Source organism: Equus caballus, chromosome 5 (genome assembly GCF_041296265.1).
Source record: "Equus caballus isolate H_3958 breed thoroughbred chromosome 5, TB-T2T, whole genome shotgun sequence".
Taxonomy (NCBI): domain Eukaryota; kingdom Metazoa; phylum Chordata; class Mammalia; order Perissodactyla; family Equidae; genus Equus; species Equus caballus.
The window spans coordinates 90241712-90262970 of record NC_091688.1 but is presented as its reverse complement, the minus strand read 5'-3'; the positions used below and the strand labels follow the sequence as shown (position 1 = coordinate 90262970).

Genomic DNA, 21259 nt, shown 5'->3' with positions numbered 1-21259 from the left:
TAGCCCAAAAAGAGTCCGATAAAAAATTTTCTTTTTTCATGAAACTTAACCTGACTAACCAATTCCAGTGATCCCCAACCTCCACTCCCAGAGACTCTGATTTAATTGACCTATCTGTATATGTAAAAACTTCCTAGATTGATCCTTAAAGTGCAACCTACACTTGAGAACCACTGAAATATAGCAAATCTCTGTGCTCTGTCAGACTTTTGCTTATTTTTAATGCCTTGCAGTTTGTTCTCTAGTTTTTATGGTCATATAGTCTTTAGAACTCAAGGTCTAGAAACATTTTCTGTTTTTGAACCCTGTCACCTTTTTGTTGATCTAGGCTAGGGCAATGTTTCTTAAGAGTCACCAGCGTCATCTGGAGTGCTTTGTAAAAATGTGGATACCAGGGCCCCACCTGAACCTAGTGAATCATGTTTTGGGAAGTCTACATTAAAAAAAAAAGCATCATAGTTGATTCTTAGGCTCATCAAAGTTTGAAAACTGCCCTTTTATGCAAAAAGAATATTTAATAAGTACAGAATTAAGCTGAATTAAATTTTGTTTCCCCAGCTAGACTGTAGTAAATGTTCTAAATACAGAGATCTTGTCCTCTCTCCTTTTTCCTCTGTATAGGAAAGAGGGCTAGTGAGGAACTGGATCTTACTTTTTGCTTTCCCCAGTAGAGCTTAGTGCTTTTATGTTGGTAAATCTTAATAAATATCAAGTTGAATTCTGTATTATTATACTTACCATTTTCCTGCAAAGCTAGAGCTCAACAAATTATTGAATATGTGGTTATGACTGTTGAGGGCCTTTGAGGCTAGATTGCACTGAAGAGTAGCTTCACTCAAGCTTTCCTTAGAATATCAGACTCGGAAAGACCTTAAAGATCATCTAGTCTGTTTCTTTCATTTTATGGTGGAGACACTTGTGACCCAGATTGCTTGAGTGCCGTGTCCAAAGTGACAAGGTTAATTGCAGAGCCAAGACCAGATTCCTAATGTTGTCCTGTTTATTTCATGAAATAAATTCTATATGAAGCAGTGAGTAGGTTAAAGTTTCAGATGGAAGTTTTCTGCTTCTTAGGTACCAAGGGAAGAAGAATCTGTGCAGAACCGAAAACATCTTGATTTTTGTAATCAGACATCTACTTTTACTCATAAGATTTACTTTTTGAAATATTACTGGAAGATGGAGGATCTTTGCCAATGGAATACTTAACTGAAGAGGGATGGGTATGAGATATAAAACTCACTTGGCATATAGTTTTGTTGTTGTTTTTTTAGTGGGACTTTGCTTCTCTCTTCTGACATTTTCATGTCTCTATTTATAGCAGTGATCTCTCTGGAATTTGCCTTCTGATTCTGTTTCTTCTTTTATGTTGCTTCATATTAACTGATATTCTCACTTCCTTTTTTACAAAGTGTATTTGAAAGGACTTGAAAGGAAAAGAATTAAAATTTTTAGAAAGAGTAATCTGAAATTACTATTTCCCTATGACTTATCATAATCATTGTTTATAACAGGTCATCTAATTGTAGTACCTAATGATACAAATAGTAATTTTTCAGCATAGAATGGTATTTTATTTTTTGAATTTAAAAGCATATGAAGCCTACAATAAATTCCTTTTATTCAGGAGAGAGATTACTTTTAGATTCTTAGCAACCTTGCTCCTTAACTATGTGCTTTGATACAAGTGAAGATGAAGAGATTTTAGTTAGACCCTTTAAATGGTAAGCTCCTTAGGGGCCAGAGCTGTCTTGTTTATCTTTGCGATTAACATAATACCTGGCATCCAGTAGGTCCTTATTAATCTTTTCATTTATTCAGTTCAGTAAAAATCCTGGGCATTGTTCTAGAGATAGAATAGTGAACAAAATATACAACTCTCATCCTCATGGGGCTTATTCTACTTAGTGAATGTTGAATGAAACCATGAATCATTTTGCAAAGACTCCATATTTGTTTTCAGATAGTCATTTGCTTAAGTCTAAAAAAGAGTAGTCTGTAGTTTATTAAGCAGTGAGTTGAAGAGTTGGAATGGGAAAACTTAATGATCATTCATTAAACATTTATTTCCTAGTTTGAGTATGTAAAATTATTTGAAATAATCACATAATTGCTAGTCATTGTCATCCTGATTGTCATCGAATTCATGTTCTTTTTGTAACCCTGAGTAAAGGCCTCAGTTGCTAGCCAGACCACATCCAGGGAACTTCATCTCAAATCAGATACCACTGAGTGCCTCTGACTGTGTTGGCCCAAAACTCCGTTCACACCAAAGTTCTAGTTGCTTACTTGTTTATTGTCTCTTCTTTACAGCAGAGTGAGAGTGCCACAGGGCATCTTGTCTGTTTTAGTCACCACTGTATTCAAGTGCATAAAATAGGGTGCCACATAGTAGATGTTAATAAATATTAACTAAATCAATCCTTGACCACTCAAAATGCAGTTCCCTCCCTACTCATGGCTACAGCCTGCATCTAGTTTTCATCCAGATTACTCAAACAATAAAAATCTTCGACTCCAATATTCTTCTCTCAAGAAGAGTTCTCCTTACTTTAGCTTGTTTACTAATGTACTACATCTGTTCTTCTAGTCTTTTGACACTGCCCCTTTCTTTCAGTCTCTTACTTCCTAGCCTCACTTTAAAAGTTGTCAACTTCCATCCCTTTGTCTTTTGGTTGTGTCCACTCTTTAAATCCACAACTTTTAATCACTTAAAATAGATTTTTGCATTTAGATGAGCTTCAATTCACCATATGCTATGTAAGTGCCAAGTTATTGAGCCTTGCAAGTTTAACCTTTTTAGGATCTCAGTTTGTTCTTTGGTACCCTAAGCATTGTTATGAAAATTAAATGAGATTATCATAATCAGGTACTATTGCCCATAAGTTATGAAAACTCTTATTGAATAATAACCAAAAAATCCAGGTGCAGAGTGGCTCTACAGCTAGTTGATTTAGCAGCTCAACAATATATGGGGTATCCCATGTTTTTTTCATCTTTACCCCCTGCCATCCTCTGCATGTGGCTTAATGCTCCTAATGATTGCATAATGGTTGCCACAGTTCCTGGTGTTAATGCAGTCATGATTGTAAAGTAGAAGAAAGCTTCTTCTCTTTAAAAAGCAAGAAAACCTTTCTACTACCCCCTTCCCCTGGATACAAATTGGACTAGCCTTGTGCTGAGCAGAACTGAGTCACAGACTTACTCTAACAGGTATCATACTTGGTTTTGAATAATTAAGATTCATCTCCTGGGGCTAAGGAAGAGGCCTCACCTTCCTAGTAGTAGTTATTATTACTACTACATTTGTGAATCTTAGGACTTTGTCCTTGGACCTTTTTTATTTCCTATCTACATTCACTCTAGTATAATCTTTAGTCTCCTGGTTTTGAAGATCACTTCTATTCACAATTTTTTATCTTCCCTCTTGACTGCTTCTATGAATACCGGATTTATATGTTCAACTGCCTGTTAGAGATTATCATATGTAAGCTTAATAGGCATCTTAAACTTAATATGTTTCATATTGAACTCCCTAATTTCCCCCTCCGGCTCTTCTGTCTTCCTATGTTAGTAAATAGCAGTTCTTTTCTTTCAGTTTACTGAAGCTGAAAAACCTTGGAGTCATTATTGGTTTCTCTCAAATCCCACATCTAATTCATCAGGAAATCCTATCGACTCTACCTTTAAAATAAATAAAATAGTGCCTCCACTGCTACATCGTGGTCCAAACCACCTGAACTATTGCAGTTCATTCTTATTGATCTTCTCTTTTTTTCTTAAAGGTATGCCTTTTTGTTGTGTTTTTAATTTGGTGAGGAAGATTGGCCCTGGGCTAACATCTGTTTCCAATCTTCCTCTTTTTTTCCCCTTCTCCAAAGCCCCAGTATATCCTAGTTGTAGGTTCTTCTAGTTCTTCTATGTGGGATGCCGCCTCAGCATGGCTTGATGAGTGGTGTATAGGTTCATACCCAGGATACAAACTAGCAAACCCCAGGCTGCCTAAGTGGAGCGTATGAACTCAACCACTAGGCCCCCAGGCTGGCCCACTTATTGATCTTCTGTCCTTGCCCACCATCATTCCCCAGTCTTTCTTAACATAGAAGCCAAAATGATCCCCTCATTCTTATGCATAAAACTCTCCAGTGGCTTCTCATCTTCCCTCAATCCAAGTCAAAGTCTTAGTGTTCTAGAAGACTCTACACTGTCTAGCCACCTATTATTCCTCTGATCATCTCCCAACACCTTTACCACCCCACATCATCATTCTGACTTGGCTGCGCCTCACAGATGCCTGGCGTTCCCTCACCTCCAGGCTTTTGTACTGGATATTTTCCTCTACCTGGTATGTTATACCCCCACATATATACGTGTGGCTTTCCCCCTTTCCTCTTTGGGGTCATAGTACAAATGTCATTGTCTCTGTGAAGGCATTTCTGGCCACCCCATCTAAAATTTTAATTCTCTTATTTCCCTTTCCTACTTTATTTTCCTTAGTTCCTACCACCATCTAACATCTCATATAGTATTTTTTTAAATGTTTTTAATCATTAAAATATTTTAAAATTATATCTCTCCCATTGGAATGTGAAGTATATGAGGTAGGGATTTTTGTTCATACTGTATCCCCAGTACCTGGAAGGGTGCTGTGGCATGTGGAAGGTCCTTAATAAAATGTTCATGAATGACGTGAGTGTCCATTTGTCATGGTTTCTGGTTTTGCCTAGGTCCTCAGGAAGATTTAGTAATCCTTTACTTGTTCTGATCAGTTTCCTTCCTGTTTCCTATAATTGCTGTACCAAACCATCGCCATTCTTATCAAATGCCCTACTTGTATACTCAGCTCTTTAGTAGTGGCTCTCCTTTTTAACAAAATTTTTAAGAGCATTGATAGCATCTATGAACTTTTTGGCTTTCCTAGTCCTCTTGCCTTCAAATTTATAAATTTGTCCTTATTTATTTTATTTTAATCTAGAGCCCACTTCTAATTTTGTTCAAATTTCGTCGGTACCCTTGCTACCAAGCCCTCCTATCTTCTCTGTGACCCTACTTAAGCAATCGTTTCTTTTGTTATGTATTTTATTTATTTTTATATGTCTCATTTTCCGCTATATTGTTTTCTTCCTTTCTTGACCGTCTTAAAACTTCCTTTATCCGTCCCTTATTACAATTCTCTCTCCTTTCCTTCAGATGACTTTCTTGATATGTCTAAATTTACTATTCCATTTTCATATCCCTCTTATTATTCAATTTACTAGATTCTGGCTTTTGCCCACAATTCCATCTACCTCATAGGATTGTTGTGAGAGACTAAATAAGGTTATATGTATTAAGTTTTTAGAGTAATGCTTGCACATAGTTAATGTTTTCTTTAGTGCTTACCATGATTAGCTGTAACTGCTGCATCCAAAATCATTCTCACTCTTGTGGGTACATTCTTGACTTTCCTATATCGTTCATGAAACACTATCCTCCTTTTGCTTTTGGGACACCAGTGGTATCAGGATGCTTTCAACTCCAAGTAACAGAATCTCTTTAACAATAAGTTCAATGATAGGTGGTTCCAAGATTGATTCAGAGATGCAACAACACTAGCAAGGACCCAGGCTCTTGTTCCCTTTGTACTCTACCATTCTCACTGTGTCACAGATGTGTACTCTCAGGGTTGTAAGAAAGCAAGCATCATATTTTCATCATCCAAAAGCAGAGGCAGTGCTGGGGTTTCTCCTGGGTAGGTTTCTCTTTATAGGGAGGACAGTCCCCCAAGTTCCCAGAGCATTTCCCTTACATCTCATTGGCCACCCCTACACCAGTCACTGGCAAAAGGAAAAGTGATTACTGTGATTGACTTATACTAACCATGGGACTGGGAGAAGCTCCGTCTTTCCTTGAGTTATTACTCTATTCTGGAAGAAGTTAGCTATCCGTTAGCCAGAAAGAAGATAGGAATGGCTGTTTGGTTTGTAATCAGTAGTGTTTGCCATACCTCTCACCTGGCTGATCTCTGATTGTTTCTTCTCGGTGTTTTTCATTTGTCTCCTCTTGATTGATGCGCCCCTTAAAGGCTGGTCATCCCAGAGTTTTGTCTTTGATTCTTTCAAAAATTATTCCTCTTTTACACTTTAAAATACCACCTGTGTTTTGATCTATTCTAAATCTTTATTTCCAGCTAAGGCTTCTTTCCTAAGCCCCAGTTCAGAATATCCAACTCTCTCCTGGATGTCTTCATTCACATTCAGTGCAATTGAATATTGTACTAGGTTTTCAGGAGTCACAAAGTAAATAAACCTTGCCCTGTATGATCTTACATTATAGTTGGGAAGTTGACCAGAGAAACAAGTTACTACAACACGGGTAATAATTAGGAATACAGTCTTATCAAGCAATAAAGTTTACCAAGCATAGAAATAGCATAGGTGAAGGGATGATTAATAGGGTTATAGGCTTGTTCTTAACAGAATTCATCTTTCCCTTCAAATGTACTCTTCCTGTATTCTGTTCTTTTGTTAGTAGCCCAGCTGTGCACACCTTCGTTCAATCGAGAAACCAGGGCAATCTAAAATCCTTGCAAATTGCCACATATAGTTGGTTGGCAAATTGTACATATTCTACCTATTTATTACTTAAATTTACCCATTTGTCTTTTTATATGATAGTCATTATACTTTAGGTCCTTGTAATTTCTCATTTCATTGAATTATTCACTCAGTACAAGTTAACTGAACTGCAATGTGTTATAAGTAAGGCCTTCTACTAGACAAAAAGTTCTGGGGGAAAAAAACCCAGGATCGTTCAGGGAGGTTACAATCCAGTGGATAAGTCATAAGCAAACAAATGGTTATATAGTTGTGATAAGTGATAGAGTAGAGATACTGGGAAAAATGTGGCAACTTAAGGTCAGGGGAACCTAACCCAAGCTGGGGCTCAGACTTGCCCAACTAGAGGCTGAGTCTCAAAGCAGCAGTATGCTGTGTGGAATGAGGAAGAGGGGAATACCCACACATCACTCGTTTTATAGATACTAAGGAAATGTGGCTCCGAAGACGTTACTTTGGATGACTGTGTACTTATTAATGTTGCTCTTGCTCAAAAATAATTTTTAACTCATAATTTAGAGATGATCAGTAGTAATGCATCATTGTACATTGATCCTTCGTTATTCACCAATTCTGTGCTTCAAGTTTGCCCATTTAGTGAAATTTATTTATAATTCCGAAATCAGTACTCAGGGTGCTTTCCCAGTCATTTGCAGACATGTGCTTGGGGAGAGCAGCAAAAAATTTGCTATGTTCCCAGCTGAGATCCAACAAGGGAGTGTTTAGCTTTCTTGTTTCAACTCTTATAAACAAGTCTTTGTCGTCTATCTAGTGCATTTTTGTAATTTTTGCATTTTTGTTGGTGATTTCACTGTTTAAAGAAATGTTTCAGTGAAGTGCTGAAATGCTGCCTGGTGTTCCTAAGCTCAAGAAGGCCATGATGTGTCTTATGGAGAAAATACGTGTGTTAGATAAGCTTCTTTCAGGCATGAGTTATAGTGCTATTGGCCATGAGTTCAATGTTATATTAAATAAGGTGTCTTTAAGCGGAAACACATAAAACAAGATTATATATTGATGAGTTGACTTAACCTTCTGTTTCCCTAAGGGACAATGATTCAGCATTCACGACTCTAGCATCCCTGGCAACTTTATAGAACATAAGTGTGGCAAATAATGAGAATTTTCTACTTTCAGGGTAAATTTGATTTTGAGAAGTAGCCAAAGTCATTTACGGCCAGGAGTGATGAGTTAGATGAGGATGGTCAAGCTGGACAACATGGAAATATGATTATTAAAGTCTTTGTCAACCTTTTAAAATACATGAGCCCATTTTGATAAACATCTTAACTCACCACCATAAATATTCTAATATATTTCTCTTAGCAGACATGCCTAGGTGAGAATTAGTGTACAAGTTTTATTTTACCATCAGCCAGACTGATGTTTTATAGTGAAAGCTGAGTGTTTATAGTGAAGACTATAGTTTTTTAAAAGTTTGCTAGATATAGTAAAATTTTATGGTGTTTAGTGGTTTTTTTACACTGTCCTCTCCCTTCAGTCAAGAATAATTTGTATAGAGTAGTGGTTGACAAACATTTTCTGTTAAGGGCCAGACAGTAAATTTTTAGGCTTTGTGGGTCATACAGTCTCTGCTGCAGTACTCAGCTCTGCCACTGGATGGCGAAAGCAGCAATAGACCATAGGTATTATTTTATATCTTGTAAACTCCTGGGGGCAGGGATGTCTTAATACCGTTTTATCCTTCATGATGCACATAACACAAGAAGGTCTCAATAACTTTTCCTTGACATACTGATTTAGCCTAGATAATTAAAAGGCTATATATATATATATGTTTTTATACATATATTTTTATATATATTTTTTATACATATATTTACATATATACATATATATTTTTTTTTTTTTGGGGGTGAGGAAGATTGGCCCTGGGCTAACATGGGTTGCTAGTCTTCCTCTTTTTGCTTGAGGAAGATTGTCACTGAGCTAACATCTGTACCAGTCTTCCTCTATTTTGTATGTGAGATGCTGCCACACCATGGCTTGATGAGTGGTGTGTAGGTTTGTGCCCAGGATTTGAAATGGCAAACTCCGGGCTGCCAAAGCAGAGCACATGAACTTAACCACTGTGCCACCAGGTGCCCCCTCTCCCCCAAAAGGCTATATTTCAAAACATTAAAAACTCAAACATTATAACCCATCCATTTAAAGTCAAATTATTCTTGAAATCTTATTTTTTCTCCTATGTATAAATGTTCTTCTTTAAGCAATTATAGCTCAATGTATTTGAAATTAGGCAGTCAATGGCCTAATTTTATAGTGATTAGTGAATACTTTAGAACATGTTGCCTTATTTTTATACCTGTCCTAATACTTGATATTTGGAAGGTTGCAATAAAGTCTTGAATCATAGTTAAGTCTCCACAGTAGCAGTAGTTTAATTTATTATGCATTCATGGATGCAATGTATTATAAAGATATTTCATAGTTAAGATTAGGTACTGATTTAAATTAAATCATTTTAGAGTTGTAAACAGTTGGAGAGCTAAATAGACTTGCTAGATAATTAGTTTATTGCAGTGTTGACCAAAAGCCTAAGAGTTTGGAGAAAGAGCAGCCTTTCCTATCCTTTCCTGCCTTATCTCTGTGCTACAGATGTTTTTGCTGTACTACTTGTCTTACTCTGAGGAGCTGTTTGTTTCACATTGGCCACAAACCACTCCCCTCTCTCTGGCCAACCGGTTAAGTTTTCCAAGTGGTTCTGATGCCTTATGGCTGCTTGTGAGAGGAGAAATTTAAGAAAAGAATAAAGTGAAAAATCACATAAATTCCTCATTTCCTAGTGTTGCTTTTACTTTCAACATTGTGAAATTGTATACTGAGTGAGCATATGTAAATAGAGACAGTCCCAATACTCTACTCTGAATGTAAAGTATTATTTTGAAAAGATCCTCACAGGTATCTTTTGTTGTAGATGAAAAATTGAATACCATTTTATTTTTAAATTTTAATGAAGTATAATTGACAAATAAAATTGTAAGATATTTGAAATATATGTTGTGAGAATTTGATAGATGTATACATTGTGAAAGGATCCATCCCTTCTAGTTAATGAACATATCCATTACCTCACTTATTTATCTTTTTAGAAATATGGAATGCTTTGCACATTTTCATGTCCTTCTTGCACAGGGGCCGTGCTAATCTTCTCTGTATTATTCCAGGTATAGTATATGTGCTGCTAAAACAACCACTGGAGTACTACTTTAAAGTGAAAATGAACTTTTCTTTAGAGTTCATCTCTGAAGATTTTGTTTCCCCTAAATGTGCTTCTGAGAGATGTGTGTGTGTGGCAGACTTAAGTTCGTAGGTTGAGGTTTCTTAAAAATTGGGTTGTAGCACTGGTGATTAGGAGAAACCTCCACATCTACACTGCCTGATACAGTAGCCGCTAAGCCACATGAAGCTAAGGACCTGAAATGTGGCTGTCTGACTGGGATGCTGTGTAAGTGTAAAATTCACACTGGATTCTGAATACTTACTACAAAAAAATGTAAAATATCTTATTGATAATTTTTATATTGATTACATGTGCAGTGATAAGATCTTGGATTTATTGGGTTAAATAAAATACATTATTAAAACTAATTTCACGTTTCTTTTTACTTTTATTAAAATATGGATTCTAGAAATGTTTAAATTGCATATGTGGCTTGCATTTGTAGCTCGCTTTATATTTCTGTTGGATAGCACTGCTCTAGATTATGTGATCTTTCGACATAATATGTTATAATCAAATGTGAATTTACAAGATCTTTAAGATGACGTAGGAATTCTGTTGTTTCTTTTGGCTCTCTGATCAGTATTGAAAAGTACTGTAGAGAACACTTTAAGTGATCCCAAAATGCTACGAAAGGATGAGATTAACTCACTGTAAGTTCACTAATCCTCTAGTAAGCTTTTCAATGACTTGTAAAAGAGGGTAAGAAAGAAAGACTGTTTTATTAGGGATACATTTTAATATCAGAATAAAATTAGTTCTACACTGTGGGGGAAAAAGGAAATAATTTTTTAAAAAGCGTAAAATATTTCTGATCCCTGTGTGTCTCCAGATGACTCTAGTAATTTCTATAAACTTCTTAAAGCAGTTTTACTTATCTTATTTTTTTAGAGGCATGTACTTTAAAATTTTTTTGAATTTTATTTTAAAATTTTTTTTGGTAAAAACCATTAAATCAATAAAATTGTGTATGTCATACTATACTGCTTTGTGAAGGATAAGTATTATAAAATCAAGCAATGACACAGTGTCACGCTTGAAGACTTTGGGAATTACTCATATAACTATAAATGATAAAGTACTGTGACATTTGGGTGGTATAGACAATAGTCCAAGGAGAATTATGATTGATAAAGCTCTTCTTACCATCTTTTTAGGTTAGTTTTTTACTAGTGCCCTTGGAAACCTAGAAATATTAATGAAACTTTGTTCAGAACACTTCACCTTACTATGAGAACCAAAAAAGTAATTTTACCAGCTTCAAAGTAAATTGACACTCAACAAAATGAAGCAACTTTTAAAATAAAGTTTGTTTCAAAGTCTTAACAAAAGCACTTTTTGAAAAACATGAAAGAGCAGTGATTAAGTAAAAAACGACATTCAAAACTTTCAACAATCTGACCATAACTTTTTTCTCTCTGCTTCCTAAAACGAGCCTTCCTAAGTCCTCTGCTTTAATATGACTAGTCTTTTTGCTGTATCAAATTCATTTTATGCTCTTTTGCCTCTGGGTTTTGTGTTCTTGGTTCAAAACACAAACCCTCCTCCTTCTTTCCTTTCTTTCTAAATTCTATTAACCTTTCAAGACCCTGCTCACATTTTTCTTTTCTGAAACCTTTCCCATCCCCACCACTCCAGCCCAAGATGAGTATATAATTAACATTTGGCAGTACTTTATTTTTTGTAAACCCCTTTCACATATTTTCTCATTCTTTATGTCAATTTAATGAAACAGATGGTGTTATCTGTTTTATAGAATAAAAGAATTGAGGCTCAGAGAAATACATGATTTTTCCAGAACTCTATATAGATATTAAGTAGCGAAGCTAAGAATACTACAACCAAATCCTCTCATTCCAAGTTTTATTATCTTTCTTCTTGCCTTGATGGTCCCTTCACTTCTATTATAGTTACATAACACTCATTTGGTCATTAATTGTTTACTATCTTTGTATCAAACTACTTAATTTGATTTTTAGCTGTAGATATGAAGGGATATGTAGAGATTTGTACATGGGGAAAGGCAATAAATGGGAAAGATGAAGAGAACTGAAAACATTTATTCTTGATAATAGAATCAAAGAGGTCGTTAAGACCTCCTTATCAGCCCATTTGCTTTTCTGAAAGCATTATACCTTTTAAAAAGTATGATACCCAGACTTTCTCCTTTTCCTCTAGCCAAAATAACTATCCACCTTAGTGCTGAATTTTTAGTATAATTTTTATTTTTATTTATTATTACTTTTTTGCTGAGGAAGATTAGCCCTGAGCTAACATCTGTGCCAATCTTCCTCTTTTTTTTGCTTCAGGAGGATTAGCTCTGAGCTAACATCTATGCCAGTCCTCTCCACTTTATATGTGGGTCATTGCCACAGCATGGCTCATGAGTGGTGTAGGTCCGCACCTGGGATCTAAACCCGTGAACCTGGGCCGCTGAAATGGAGCATGCTGAGCTTAAACACTACACCATGGAGCCGGCCCCTCAGTAGAATTTTTAAGAGCTAAACAGGCCTTCCCTGACCACCCTGGCTAAGGTAGCCCCTCTCCGTCAGTCTCTGTCTTAGTAACACTTTAGAGTTCTCTTTAAAACACTTCAAATTATCTGAAATTATTTCATTTATTAACTTGTTTATTGGTTGTCTTCTTCTACTAGAATATGCGTTGAATGAGAGCAAGGATGTTATCTAATTTATACACACAGTAAGCACTCAGTAAATATTTGCTGAATAGTTGAGATACTTTTCATGGAGAATGTTGACTATGAAAACATCCGTCTTTTATTTATTTATTTATTTATTTATTTATTTTATTTTTTTAAAGATTTTATTCTTTTCCTTTTCCTCCCCAAAGCCCCCTGGGAGATAGTTGTATATTCTTCATTGTGGGTCCTTCTAGTTGTGGCATGTGGGACGCTGCCCCAGTGTGGTTTGATGAGCAGTGCCATGTCCGCGCCCAGGATTCGAACCAACGAAACACTGGGCCGCCTGCAGCGGAGCGCACGAACTTAACCACTCAGCCACGGGGCCAGCCCTGAAAACATCCGTCTTTTAAAACAAGTTTTGTAGTAACCATCAAATACTGTAAAATGGGCACTCAAATACTATCGACTGCTTAATTCCAAATACAAGTCCAAATTGCTGTAATTACCTAAAGAAGGATATTTATAGTTAAGAAAAAACTAGGATTTCTAGAACAATTTAATTTTAAATAGATGGAGTTTAATGTCTTAAAGACACTTGCCTTAAGTTTACTTCTGCTGTCTTGTAACCTAGCAGGAGTAAGAAATGAATCTCTTCAAAATTTTTCCATTTTTTTTCCCTAAAGATAAAGTTGCATTTGTAACCATGACAAAATGTTTAGGTGTTGTAACTTAAGTCAAAGTCTGAAGCCTTTCCACAGGAGTGAGAATTTAGTCTGAGTTCCGAACTTACAATCAAGCAATTTGCTATAAGAAGTCTATGATAATGATGCCTCAGTGCTTGAAGGTGTTTTAAGAAAGTATAACAGGTGGAGGTAAGATATAGTCTATTAGTAGATGGCCAGTAGTTTGATTATATGTAGTTATTTAGATATTATCTAACAAGCAGGCCAGATAATAGACACTGCCTACTAACCCTTAAGTTTATGTTAATATTAGAACAATATGTATCTAAATATTGTTAAGAATATCATAGCTCACTATTAGATTACTGGCTATAAAAAAGCTCTTTGAAATCTTCTCACTATATATATGCACATGTGTGTGCATGTGTAGAGATTACATATGAGAAAGCATATGGAAGTGTTTGAAAACTGTATTGTATAACAGTTATTATTATGGGGAAAACATAGAACAGTTAATTTTTTGACACCAAGAGTAAAGTTTAGAGAGAAAGGTCTGAAAAAGGAACATGGCAAGGAGCATGATCTTGGGGGATGCCTGAGTCCTTTGGGGGTGATTCTAGAAGTTACTTTAATGCTTTATTCCTGAGTAAAGGGAGATGATTTGTCAGTAGACCTCCAAGTGGTAGCAAAATAGTTTGTATAGCTTAAAATAATGAAAACAGTTTATATGTATATGTCATTGTATAGTGCTTTCATGCATATTATCTCTTCTGAGTCTCACGATAACCTTTGTTGAGTTAGGAATTCAGAGAAATTAAATAGTTTGCCTAAATTACTCATCTATTAAATGGCAGAGCTGAGATTAGAAACCAAGCATTCAAGTTCTTAGGTCTTTATTCTTTAGACTTTTGTGGCCCTTTATGCTAGTCCGCTAACAGGAACTGAAGATTCAATAATAAATAATAGTTTCTCCTAGGCAACTTTCAAGTAATTTAATATGATTAAAGTATATGATGCAGTAAGAGAAATTAAGGCTGGAAACATCTTCTGACTCTAAAATCAAAGAATACTTTTTTTGGTCAGGAAGATTGGCCCTGAGCTGACATCTGTTGCCAATCTTCCTCTTTTTGCTTGAGAAGGAGTGGCCCTGAGCTAATATCTGTGCCACCAATCTTCCTCTGTTTTGTATGTGGGATGCTGTCACCGCGTGGCTTGATGAGTGGTGTGTAGGTCTGTGCCTGGGATCTGAACCTGCAAACCCCAGGCCACTGAAGCGGAGCATGCAAACTTAACCACTATGTCATGGGGCCGGCCCCAAAGAATATATTTTAAGAATATAAACGTTGCACTTTTTTCCCATTTATTTTTATTTCTAATTCTTTATTTTTTTAATTTAACTTTTTTTTAAGATTTTATTTTTCCTTTTTCTCTCCAAAGCCCCTAGTACATAGTTGCATATTTTTAGTTGTGGGTCCTTCTAGTTGTGGCTTTTGGGATGCCACCTCAGCATGGCTTGATGAGGGGTGCCATTTTCACACCCAGGACTCGAACCAGTGAAACCCCGGGATGCCAGAATGGAGTGCGCGAACTTAACCACTTGGCCATGAGGCCAGCCCCTAATTCTTTATTTTTAAAGATTGGCACCTGAGCTAACATCTGTTGCCAGTATTTTTTTTTTCCTTTCTCCTCTTCTCCCCAAAGTCCCCCGTTGCATAGTTATATATTCTGGTTGTGAGTGCCTCTGGTTGTGCCATGTGGGACGCTGCCTCAGCATGGCCTGACGAGCAGTGCCATGTCTGTGCCCGGGATCCAAACTGGTGAAACTCTGGGCTGGCAAAGCGGAGTGCGTGAACATAACCATTCCGGCCTGGGGCTGGCCCCTCTGTTTATTTTTAAAATTTTAAATGCTTTATTTTTTAGAAGAGTTTTAGGTTCATAGCAAAATTGAGTGGAATGTACAGAGATTTCCAATATATCTCCTTCCACAAATACATAGCCCCCCCATCATCAACATCTCCCACCAGATGGAACATTTGTTTACAATTGATCAACTTATATTGATACCTCATTAACACCCAGAGTCCATAATTTACATTAGGGTTCACTCTTGGTGGTGTATATCCCATAGGTTTGGACAAATGTATATGCATAATATGCATACCACTTCAGTATCATACAGAGCAGTTTCACTGCCCTAAAAATCCTCTGTACTCTACTTATTTGTCCTTCTCTTTCCACTAACCCCTGGCAACCACTGATCTTTTTACTGTCTTTGTAGTTTTGTCTTTTCCAAAATGTTATATAGTATGTAGCCTTTTCAGGCTGGCTTCCTTCACTTAGTAATATGCATTTAAGTTTCCTCCCTGTCTTTTTATGGCTTGATAGCTCTTTTTTTTTTCAGTGCTGAATATATTCTATTGTCTGAATACACTAGAGTTTATCCATTCACCTACTGAAGGACATCTTGGTTGCTTCTAAGTTTTGGCAGTTACAGATAAAGCTGCTTTCAACATCCATGTGCAGGTTTTTTTATGGAAATAGGTTTTCAGTGCCTTAGGGTAAATGCCAAGGAGCATGATTGCTGGATCGTATGATAAATGTGTCTGTAGTTTTGTAAGAAACCACCAAACTGTCTTCCAGAGTGGCTGTGCCATTTTTCATTCCCACCAACAATGAATGAGAATTCCTATTGCTTCACATTCTTGCTAGCGTTTGGTGTTGCCAGTAATCTAGATTTTGGCCATTTTAATAGGTATGTTGTGGTATCTCATTGTTTTAATTTGCGTTTCCCTGATGACAGGTGAGCAGTGTTCTCCTGGATGTGAAGTGGGGAGGGGTCTCCGCACCATCGCTTGGGGTGGGGGCATTTTGGGCATGTGCAGATCTTCCCTTCTTGTGCACAGCACCTTTTGCGTACATTTCCTTTTGTGCATGGTACCCCATCGCCATCTTGGATGTTTCTGGTTCCAGTTCTGCAGTTTGGCCATGGCAGTGTTCTGCCTTGGTTCCTATAAGCAAGCCCAACTGAAAAACAGCATTAGACATGGAAAATGTTTTAGGGACTTCTCTGGGTCACACAATCCCTCCTCTGACTGTCCTGCTCCTCATTCTTGAGGGGCAATGGATGAAGGTTCGTCTTCGTAATTACTTCCAGCTGACCGGGGCAGGGTGGGGGGAGTCATAGGGGTCCGTAGAGGAGCAGAACTTACCCCTAGCCACTTTTAGATATGTTTGGTTGTCACTGGGTTGGACTCCCAACGTCTCATATCCCTGGGTTAATAGCATTTGGAATTTAATAGATTCTAGTCTTTTGCTGACAAAGGAAATGAGACGGTTTAGAATGCAAGGTACAAAGAGGAGAAGAAGGAGAATAACCAGCAGAGGCCACTAAAGTGGTAAAAACTAGGTCAGGCTGGGAAGAGCCTGTTTAACCGCGCTCCAGATCTGTTTTGTTAGTTCTGGTTGGCTTTTTCCTTTTAACCAATAAGCCTTTTCTTGTAGTCTGGTGGCACTGTCTTCAATGATGCCAGTGCTATTTATATGACCTTAAGGAGTAGGTGCATCTTGGAAAGGCTGTGAGCAGTTTAGGCAAAAGCAACTGGATATGGGCACTCCAAGGGGAGCACAGGTCAGGGTGAGGATAAATATAGTTATGAGAGATGACAGAAGAAGGAGTTTTAGATCTCCATGGGGTTGGGATACCAGCCCACCAAGGACTGTCTTTGTGTCTTCAGAATAAGCTTCAGGTCTGAGAGGGGCTCATAGGAGAAGTCAGAATGGCTTGGCATTTCTGAGTTTTCTGGTTTAGGACCTCTCTTGACTTGGGTATGGTACACCTGAGGAGTGACTCCCTGTACTTTTAGGGCAGAGTAAGTGGTTAGAATCACCAAATAAGGCCTGTTCTGCTTAGGAGTGAGTTGGTCCTGTGGGCTCCCAGTTTTCCATGTTTCTAGGTGTACCCAGCCAGGCTGGAAGGGATGGAGGGCCAGGTCCATGGGGCCGGCAGGACCTGGTTGCCATACACTGTGAGTGCCTTCACCATTTCCCCTACCTGAAGGGCATACTCTAATTGTTATCCTGTACTTCTGATATTCCCCAGTTGGCTTTTTGACCAGGAGGATTACAGTGTTGCATGCTGAATGGCATGGTCTAATGAGGCCTTGTTCAGTTGAGTTTTTTTTATGACGGGGGCCATGCCGTTTAGGGCATCCTATCTGAGAGGATATTGTTTAACATTTGGGCACTTGTGTCCCAGTTTCAGTTTGACAGTCATGGGGCTTGCTTGGACTGCATACCTCACTCTCAGGGATTTACCTCTGGTAATTCCAGTAAGTTTCCCTTTAAATCTTTTGACTCAGTCCATTTTGTCAGGAGCATAATCAGCTGGTAACCAAAGGCTGAGGGGACATTTACCTTCAAATAGTGCCCTTTCTTTCTTTCTTTTTTTTTAAAGATTTTATTTTTCTCCCCAAAGCCCCCTGGTACATAGTTGTGTATTTTTAGTTGTGGGTCCCTCTAGTTGAAGCACATGGGATGCCGCCTCAGTATGGCCTGATGAGCGGTGCCATGTTCGTGCCCAGGATCCGAACCGGCGAAACCCCGGGCTGCCGAAGCAGAGCGCGTGAACTTAACCACTCGGCCACGAGGCTGGCCCTGGTCCCCTTTCTTAATTTATGCACTAGGTCCCTACCCAGGAAAGGAATAGGGCATTTTGGCATGTGTAGAAAGGAACTGGTTAACTGTTTTTCATCTAATTTGTGGCTTAAAGGTTTAATAAACTGCTTGTTCTCTGGACTCCACGATCTCCCAACTATATTACATCTCTGGCTAGTAAGTTTGGGCATTTGTAGCCAGATATTTGAGGAAACGAGAAGAATTCAGGATCCAGTTCAGTTTTTATTCTGCTCATTTTTACCAAAGATAGCCAAATTAAGACGAATTGGTTTATAAAATAAGTCTAGTTTTAATAAGCTTGGCCCGTTTATTTACATAAGTACAGCAAGAATAGCAGTTCATCATACAGGCTCTTTTCAATCTGCTTTGCTGGAACTTCTTATGAGGAATCTCAGACTGGACTTTAAAGCCTTCTCATAAGAAAGCAAAGCAAAGGGCTTGTCATCAGACTGCCTGCAATACCTATAGACTTGGGTAAATTCCTGTCTTCTCACAGTTTCCAAAATATCCTGAGGTTCCTTGCACCTACCAGGGAAGTGGCCTTCTTTACTCACCTGGCAAGGTTGCTGGGAGACTGTAAGCAAGGTATCTGGCCAATATTTCCAAGTGGCTTTGTTCCACAAAGTCAATCTTTGTCTGTTAGCTGTCTTGTCATATCTGAGTCTATATGTTTCTCTCAAATATGACATTCCAATCAAAGCTCTAGGAATATAACCAATGTTTCCAATTTTGTCCTGTTATGAGGAGATCAGATTCTTATTGAACTTCTGCAAATAACTGTATTGCCATGAAAATAAGAGTCATCAGGTTGGGAGAAAAACCAATGTTTCAATTCTTACAAAGATATAATTTATCAAATAGCTATAAGTTATAATTAGCTTAAGAGAACAGAAAAGGTTTCCTTAAATCTGGAAAAACAGAACATTTAAAAAATCAGCAGTATTTCAAAGAAAAAGTCATCAAAATTATAATCATCTTCATCAATCGTTTAGTCCTCCTATGTAGTCAATTGTTGATCTGTTAGCAGGTTTAGGATGCCATCAGTTTCTCTGTTAGAATTCTGTAATTTTTTCCTAGTTCAGTTTTATAATCTGAAAGTTCATCAGAAACCTGCATTCTATAGCAAGTGTCAGAGTTCTTTCCATGAATCTCTCGGAAGATGAAATGCATCTGCAGAAACATCAGAGTAAAACAACTATTTGCAAATGACAGAAGACTCAAGAAGGGCAATTGACAAACAAACTTGGCTATTTCTGTGACATACAACACTTCAAGATAATAACTAAAATTATAGCTGAAAACCAGGACAGATCAGAATTTAGGAATGTTACATGATTTGTTACAAACACTTATATTAATAACATTTACCCATATGGTATCATAGGTCCCTATGAAACAATGCTAGTTATCCATTTAACCATAGTGAGAAAGATTTTCAGGCGAATGCAGAAAATTAAATAGCTGTAAGAAAAACTTTAGCACCTGCACTTAAAGACCTAATAAAAACAATATAGGAAATTTATTTTGATAAAACCTAAAATCCCCACCTTTCTCATAGACTACTCAGAAAACCTTTCTAGCCTCTTTATTAAGAGCAGACTAAAAGTTTAAGAAAAGTATCCCTTTTAAGAGAGAGAAAACCAAATTTTAATTTTTGTACCAGCTTTTTCTATTAAAATTTATTTACTTAAATTCATTTTGTTCTTAGCCAACTCATCCATGCACAAAACTCTTTCATCAGGATTCCTTTTCCACAAACTTTCTGTAATTTTCATTTTACATTGAGAATTTGTCCCCTGCCTTCTTTTTTCCCTAGTCTTTAGAACAAATTTATCTTTCTCAACAAAATAAAAATTTCTGTGCTTTATACCTTCCTTGCTGAAAACATATATCTTACTTTCCTTGAATACAAGGATGTTTTCCTTATTAATTTTAGTAGCTTTAATCACATACATTAATTAGATTTTTTAATTCTTACAGACCCCTTAATTTTTAGTGAAAACTAAGAAGTAAGCAATTATGAACTATCTTTTATGACAGTATTCTGTGGCTTGGCAAATTTATAGATACTTTTATAATTTCTAGAAACATGCTACCTCACAGTATAATTTTTAAATAAAGTACAAGACATATTTACTAGTAGACCTAAATGTCTTTTTAGTTTCTCTGTAGTAAGAAGCGAAAAATAGATAAACCTATATCTATTAATTAATGTCTAACATTTTATCTTATATAGAAATGGTCTGGATATTCACTGAATTTTCCATCATTTAATTTAACCTAGCAAAACTTCAAAGTTTCAAGTTACCAAGAGATTTTGGAAGTTATTTTATATACATGTTAGGGCTGGCCTGGTAACGCAGCAGTTAAGTTCACAAGTTCTGCTTCAGCGCCCCGGGGTTTACCAGTCCGGATCCCAGGTGTGGACATGGCACCGCTTGGCCCGCCATGCTGTGGTAGGCTTCTTACATATAAAGTAGAGGGTGATGGGCACAGATGTTAGCTCAGGGCCAGTCTTCCTCAGCAAAAAGAGGAGGATTGGCAACAGCAGTTAGCTCAGGGCTAATCTTCCTCAAAAAAAAACCCCACCAAAAACGTGTTACTATAATTTATTGTTAAAAACGTTTACCCAAAAACTTTTATCGTACTTACATCTATTTAGTTTGTTTCCAATAATTATGCTTACATTTCCTACAAGAGCATCATGAGACATTTGGCAACATCAGCTATCATTCTAAGCTATTATTTTTGTTGACAAAGATAACATGAAGTTATTTTACTAGTAAACGCAGGCTGCATGTGTGCATCATATCCAGTATTGGTACCTCTGAGGACATGCCTATTTCAACCAAACCAAAAAACTGAAATAAGCTTTTTTTTACCAAAGATTAATTTATATCATGTTAGCTTGAAAAATATTTGCGTTAGTTTCTGGTACTTCTATTAATGTTATTTAGAAATAATTTATGTAAGCACTTACTTTAAGCTAGTTGAATAGAGCTCTTAATTTTGTCTATACCATCCAGAGGTGGAAAATATCATATATATAACATATATATAGACACATATAAACAACAGACAGATGCAACAAAGATTTTATAACCTCTGTTTAAAAAATTTTCCTTAGATTTTTGGGCAAGAGTGTTTTCATAGGGGCCGGCCCGGTGGCGCAGCGGTTAAGTTCGCACGTTCCGCTTCTCGGCGGCCCGGGGTTCGCTGGTTCGGATCCCGGGTGCGGACATGGCACTGCTTGGCAGCCATGCTGTGGTAGGTGTCCCACGTATAAACTAGAGGAAGATGGGCACAGATGTTAGCTCAGAGCCAGGTTTCATCAGCAAAAAGAGGAGGACTGGCAGTAGTTAGCTGAGGGCTAATCTTCCTCCAAAAAAAAAAAAAAAAAAAAAGAGTGTTTTCATAGCAG

General features: G+C 37.2%; 1 protein-coding gene and 1 non-coding gene across 14 annotated transcripts in view; one reads left to right on the top strand and one right to left on the bottom strand.

Annotated features, from left to right (window-relative positions):
* Positions 1–21259, top strand: part of DNAJB4 (DnaJ heat shock protein family (Hsp40) member B4) — a 46129-nt gene that overhangs the window by 8988 nt on the left and 15882 nt on the right. The window lies entirely within an intron of this gene.
* Positions 9708–9814, bottom strand: LOC111773675 (U6 spliceosomal RNA). The gene has a single exon (XR_002808371.1). It is a non-coding gene; the product is annotated as a U6 spliceosomal RNA (small nuclear RNA).